Raw genomic sequence first — 6,904 nt, 5'->3', positions numbered from 1 at the left:
ACAGTAAATACAAGCTGGCAGCCCACAAGGAATTCTGGAAGGGGAAAGCAATCTCCCAAATATTGCCCCATCCGGCATGCTATAAGGAAAGCAATCTCCCAAATATTGCCCCATCCGGCATTCTATAAACTCTCAGGAGTTCCTTCATTTCCTTTCCCTCTTCATTCCCTTTAACTGATTCCCCAACTGCTCTCAACACTGTCTGCCTCCTGTGGCATATCCAGCCATCATCAGAGGGCCTTTGGAGGGTTTTTTTTGGTTTCCTTTTGAATTAATTTACCTTGTTTTTCTTCCATACCAGGGAAATTACCTTGTTTTCCCTCCATACCAGGGAAATCTACCAAATATGTCGAGACCTGTACCTTGCTAGTGGGACGCCTACAGCTCAATCCTAAACAGTCACACTCTTCTATGCCTATTGGTGTCAGTGGGCTTAGGAGGGGGTTAACTAGGGTTGCTATTTTCCCACTGGGGTGAGGGATCCCCTGATTTTGAGGGCTCCTGCCTACCGCCTGCCAGCTGAAAACCAGGAGGGAATCCCCCTCCAAAAAAGCAACATCACACGCAATGTGCCTGTATCACCTGGAAGTGACGTTGGCGCATCGGTGACATCGGGGTGAGGCCATGGATTCTGGGCAAAACTCTATGGTTTGATGCGAATTTTACCATAAAGTTTTGCCCAAAATCCATAGCGTCACCCCGACATTGCCAACATCACTTCCCACTCCGGGAACATTCCCCCCCATCCCCCCGCAAGCGGACGAAAGGGACTTGGAAACCCTAGGTGTAACTCTGGTTAGGATAGCCCTGCTAGTTTGCTACATTCATGATCCTATTTAGGGAAGCTGCTTTATTATGAGAAGAAGCGGTAATAATGGCAACATTTTTCCACACAGAAATTCAAGGCTAATTTGCGACTGCTGGATCAAGTAAGCCCCATTAGAAAAAAAACTAAAATTGTACTCGCTCTCTCTTGCCAAAATGTGAATGGCAACTGCTGCTTCAGAGAGAAGGAAATGGAAGTTCTTGAAACCTGCCCCAGTTGCTAGCAGCATTTTGTTTGTGTTATGGAGCCCTTGTACTTTTTCCCATGGCAAATGTCTGGGGCCTAGTTCTTGCACAAAGCGGCCCACACATGAGCCCCTCAAAAAAGGGGCTTTCCCAAAACGCAGCTGGACAGCACTGTGACCCCTCCTGGGCAATGTTCCCTCTAAGCTGTGGAATCTTGTGAGCAGAAATTCTACTTTGTGAGCTACTGGCATTAAAGCTGTGAGCGAGCGATTGGGCTCCTGCATAAATTAGCCTGCTCTGGAGCCATCCTTCCTGAGCTAAGACAAAAAACTGTGAGCTGGAGGCTAAAAAAACTGTGAGCTAGCTCACACTAACTCAGCTTAGAGGGAACACTGCTCCTGGGCCAAATGCAGACTTGGGAACACACTCCTCAGAAAAGGAAGTGCTACGGACCACCCTGAGGGAAGAACAGGGGGCTCAGGTGATGCCCAGCATAGCAAGACTGGACCCAGAACCCCTGGACTCTGAGGCCTCAGTGTGCTCCCGAAGCCTCAGCTCCAGTGGAAGCTGCCAGGTCACCAGACCCTGAGGCAACCAGCTCTCTTCCCTGTAGGGTTAGACTCCAGATCACTCCACACACACCCCCATTTTCTCCCCTCAGCGTGTGGCAGCAGTGAACACAGCAGCCCCGTGAAGAAGCAGCACAATGGCAAAGAAGTGCCGGGCTTGCGGCCTGTGCCCCATTACTGAGCCCAATCAGTGCTCTGTTTGTCTGTAGATTCTTACAGGATCGGGTCTTCATCAGGCACTAGCTGGCTGAAGAATAGTAGCAGGTGTCACTTCTCTCCTTTTCAGGGTGTTTTCGCTCCTAGTTGAGAGGACCTTGCTCATTCAACCACTTCACAGAGGCTAGCGTGTCCCTGCAAACTTGGACCTCAGGCTGTGACCGAGGCCTTGGTACTGCCCTGAAGGGAAGATTGGAGCCTCCAGCTAACCATGTGGATCTAGGGTTGCCAGCTTGGCAAATTGGTGGAGATTTTTTTGGGTGTGTGTGTGTGTGCCTGGAAAAGGCAGAGCTTGGGGAGGGGAACAGCAGGGATGGAATTCCGTAGAGTCTACCCTCTGACGCTTCCATTTCCCCCAGCGGAACTGATCAGGGAAGGATGAAGATCAGTTGTAATTCCAGGAGGTTGGGAAACCTATGTGGGTCTCTGTTCTGGAGCAGACCTAGCCAAGACCCAGCTGCTAAGACAGGACAGACAGAACTAACTTGTGGGAACTGGCATTTCCAACTCCCAGCTGTATCTGCCAGCACGATTCACATATAGCAGTGACCACAAAAGGATTGTCATGTAAACTGCAAGCCACTTGTGGTCTAGAATGGGAAAATACATTCCAAATAATACTGGCAGGTACACCGTTAAGAAGCTGTTCTTTGGTAGATGATGATGTCTGATTCTTAACCTAGCAGAAACAGAGGAGAACCTCTCTCCTTGCTAATTGACTAGAAAGGAAGACTAGACTCCCCTCATTAAGAAAAGAGGGTGGCATCTTAAATTTGCACACAAGATACAGCTGTATAAAGCATTTTTTAAACATTTTTAGCATAACCTTTTTAGGGTGATCATCTTACATTCAGGGTCATCTTCCTTTGGGGCAAATACAGTAGCATTTGTATCAGTCTCCTGCCAACAAAAGTCCGCATGGTCAAAGCAATGGTATTCCCAGTAGTCATGTATGGCTGCAAGAGTTGGACTATAAGGAAGGCCGAGCGCCGAAGAATAGATTCTTTTGAACTATGGTGCTGGAGAAGACTCTTGAGAGTCCCTTGGACTGCCAGAAGATCAAATCAGTCAATCCTAAAAGAAATCAACCCTGACTGTTCCCTGGAAGGCCAGATAATGAAACTGAAGCTCAAATACTTTGGCCACCAAATGAGAAGGGAGCACTCACTGGAAAAGACCCTGATGCTGGGAAAGATTGAAGGTCAAAGAAGACGGGATGGCAAAGGATGAGATGGTTAGACAGTGTCATAGACGCAACAAACATGAAGTTGAGCCAACTTCAGAGGACGGCGGAAGACAGGAGGGCCTGGCGGGAGCTGGTCCATGGGGTCGCGAAGAGTCGGACTCGACTGTGCAACTGAACAACAACAAACCAAAGCCAAACATATCAGGGACTCAGTTTAGGATACAATGTGAAGAAATGTTCTAAGGTGGAGTTTGGATTCTATTCTCGGTTTCTTTGGTTACCGTCTTTGAAAACAGGGACCAAACTTTTCTTAGGCTGCATCAACACATCACTGGATTTTGCACTATCACGGCTCTGTTAACTGTCATTCATCCTCCAGCTTGTCTTGTCCACACAGGAAAATCTAGTTGTGAAGGATGTGGAAGTCACAATGGGTCTTATGCCTCTAGATACAGTTTTGGATGACCTGAATTTCAGCCTACGACCTGGTTCTGGACCTCCAGTGCTGTCATATCCTTTTAAGGAACCCACACATGATGTATAAAGCACCGCCGTTTATTACGGATGGGGAATTCATTCTATTGACCTTTGCTTCAAAAGAACACTAAGCACAAGAGAGGATGGTGTTTCACCTTCTTACCTACCATCACAGAGGCTCCATTGTGAGTGAAAATCATTCACATTTATAGTCTGGGCGTCATATATCTATTCAAAACATACAGTTCTGTGGGACAATGTTATTAGCCCTTGTAGAGCTGCAGTCAAATGTTCCTTCAATCTTAAACCCAATGAGAGATTCACAAGAAAGGAAAGACTTTTCCCTTTGTAAATATATGTGTGATGCTCTTTAATTCAAGCAAAAGCTGCATTTCAGATCCTGGAAAGTACATTTCCTGTTAGTGGAGCATAGTCTACCCCTATATATGTTTTAAAATTTGTTATTATCAATAAATACATGTACCTTTTTTATGGAAAGGTTTTAATATTGGCCCTCCTTTTCACTAACCTTTGTTTGGTTCTGGAGCATAGTCTACCCTATACACCAATGGGTACATGGAAATATGAAAAAGAAAACTGGCAACAGCTGAATTATCTAGACTCATTCCAAACCACTTTCCCTTCAACAGCTTGCTTGCTTTGATTCCAATCCTCTAATTGGAAAGGTTATCTGCATGTCTTCCTTGCCAGGGTTCAGGGGTCAAAGTGCATTGCCCCTAGGTGCCCATCTACTGAACGTGCAGTAGGGCCTTTCTGAGAGATACCAGAGATGCAGTCATGCATTCCTGATAAGGTCTAGGCCTAGCTTCAGTAACAAACCGCACGTTACTATTCGTATCACGTTGTGCCCAAGTTTCCCCAACCCAACTGTGACACAGCTAAGTTGCCAGGGAACTTTTCCTGAGCATCTCGAGTGTTGTTCCGAGTCAGGAAACCAGCACAGGAGGAAAAGCTGAAGCCCCTTCTCCACCTGCACCTTGGTCCCAAACCGAATCAGGGTCCTGGGCATTTTGGAAACAAGTTCCCTCGCAACTGACATTGGGTTGGGGAACCCATATACTACACATTACAAATCATAACATGCAGTTGGCACTTATATGCTAAAATTGCCATAATTAGCGCAGAACCACTCTGACGACATATACAGAATACTCTCTCCTACTAAAAGTCAGGGGAGGGAAGGTGACATGGTATGGCCAGATCTTATCAGATCTCAGAAGCTAAGCAGGGTTGGTACTTGGATGGGAGACCACCAAGGACAACTCTGCAGAGGAAGGCAAGAGCAATCCACCTCTGCTTCTCACTTGCCTTGAAAGCCCCTTGCTGAGGTCACCCTAACTCAGCTGTGCCTTGACAATCATTTATTAAGAACAGTCATAAGACCAGCACAATAAACCGAAATAGTACAACATAGTCTACAACATAGGATCCTTACAACCATCATTTCTAAAATGTCAAACCAGTCAATTCCATCATTAATGGCTCTCCAGACACACAGACTACCGGTCAGAACTCAGAGCTCTCAATTCGCCCCCTCCTCTAAAGAGTTTCAGTGTTAACCATTCTCATTCTGTAACACATTAAAACTGAACCACTGCTTTCCACCCAACAATACTGCACTCCTTTGAAACGAGGTGTACAGTGCATGCTCCCCTGACTCAACTATTTCTGCCTGAAAGCTCAGAAGTAACTTACTCCACATCTGGGAACTCTCCAGATATGAACACCACTTTACCACTACTGCTTGAATCTTGCTATGGTAAATAAATCTAAAGGGCTGAGTCACATATTACATTTTTACATATTAAGCCTAAGATGTTCTAACCGTGTACACAAAAATAAAAGTGTAAACAACATTGGGAGGATAATTGTTGCATGTGCAAATGTTTGAGTGATACGCCAATACACCAGCACACACAAGGGAAGCCAGGAGAACTGCCTTCCTACTAAGTCTGCTTCCAGAGGCAAACTGAGGTTTGCTACTGGATAATGTATGAAAAAACCCTAGTTGAAGCAGCACTGTAAAAACGAAAACCAGAGGGAGATTTCTAGAGACAGACAGAGAGATTATCCAGTCTCTAAAACAGACAGATTATCTCATTTTGATCCAGCTATTTTTTATCACTCTGAGATCTGAGAACAACATCTAAGAAACAATAATGATCATAATCATCATCATCAAAAAGTAATTCATATGTTTATTATAACCTAGTCATATAAAGGTTTGCTAGAGCTTAATATGAGCCAAGGCTTAGCTCCTGAACCTGGTCCCCATGATTACGAAGAAATAAGAGAGTGCCTCTCTCTCTCACCGCTGGGGATCATAATTAGTTCTCATTCATATGAATTACGAGAAAGGGTTTGCAGGTCAGAGGTTGTAACTTCCAGACTGCCTTGAACCATGACACCTCTCATTATTGAAATGATGCCCTGGTGTCTGTGCTGCAAAGGCTGGTTGCTTTCTTAGCTCTTTTCCATGGAAACATTAACAGGATCAATCAGCAGCAGTATTCTCCCCATAGACAGGGCGGGCGGGTGTGTGTGTGTGTTGAATCTTAGGAAACCTGGTGGACATACCCACTGAATGTTAAGTACCACCCACCTAAGCTCCCTCGTATATTTATTGCCAGATCTTCAACCCTCACTACAGCGACTCCTTTTCAATGGCCATCCATGCTCCAAAGTTCACCTTGCCAGCCGGTGGCACATGCCTAGTGAAAACCCTCCGAAAAAGCAAAGACAAATCTCAGTTTCTCCCCTGCCTTTCTCACAGGGTCACTTTTAATCTGATGACGGCACAGGGTGGAGACAGCAGCGGATCAACGACAACTTGCCTGTCTTCTTGCAGCTGCACGCCAGCCACCGCGCAGAAGACCAGAGAGAGCAACACACCCACTCACGAGCACACGGATGCGCAACGGCACCTAGCAGCGCCCAGCCACAGATAAATCCAACTCCAGAATTACATCCGCAGCCAAACTTTATTTCTCTGGACCTCTCCTTACTGCCTCTCTTACCCCATGCGTCTTTTCCAGGCACATCTCAGCTTCCTTCTTGTTTTTTTCCCCCAGCCTTGCTATGGTAGATGGAAACGGTCCGCACCGAAATATGCAGACAGTTCAGGGGGTCCAGCCGTGCACACAAAGAAACCACAAGGAAACCCCAAACGCCTCCAGAAAACACTCTCACCTCCACCCACGCAGGAAGACGGAAAGCAGCTCAGGCAGCAGGATGCGATCCTCACATACAAGAGGGGGCGAGAGTCGCAGAAACGCAGGCTCCCTTTATGAAACGCACCCCACATTCCAAAGAGACCCCCCCGCCACATGCAGGCGCATGGCAAACCTGTCCATGCGCCCTGCGCGCCGGAGAAGACGCACACCCACACAATCCCACGCTGTCCCTCGCCAGCGTCTGCAGGAAT

The sequence above is a fragment of the Gekko japonicus genome, unplaced genomic scaffold (genome assembly GCF_001447785.1).
Source record: "Gekko japonicus isolate JY-2015 unplaced genomic scaffold, Gekko_japonicus_V1.1 scaffold1264, whole genome shotgun sequence".
Taxonomy (NCBI): Eukaryota; Metazoa; Chordata; class Lepidosauria; order Squamata; family Gekkonidae; genus Gekko; species Gekko japonicus.
Note: the sequence above shows the minus strand (reverse complement) of the source record.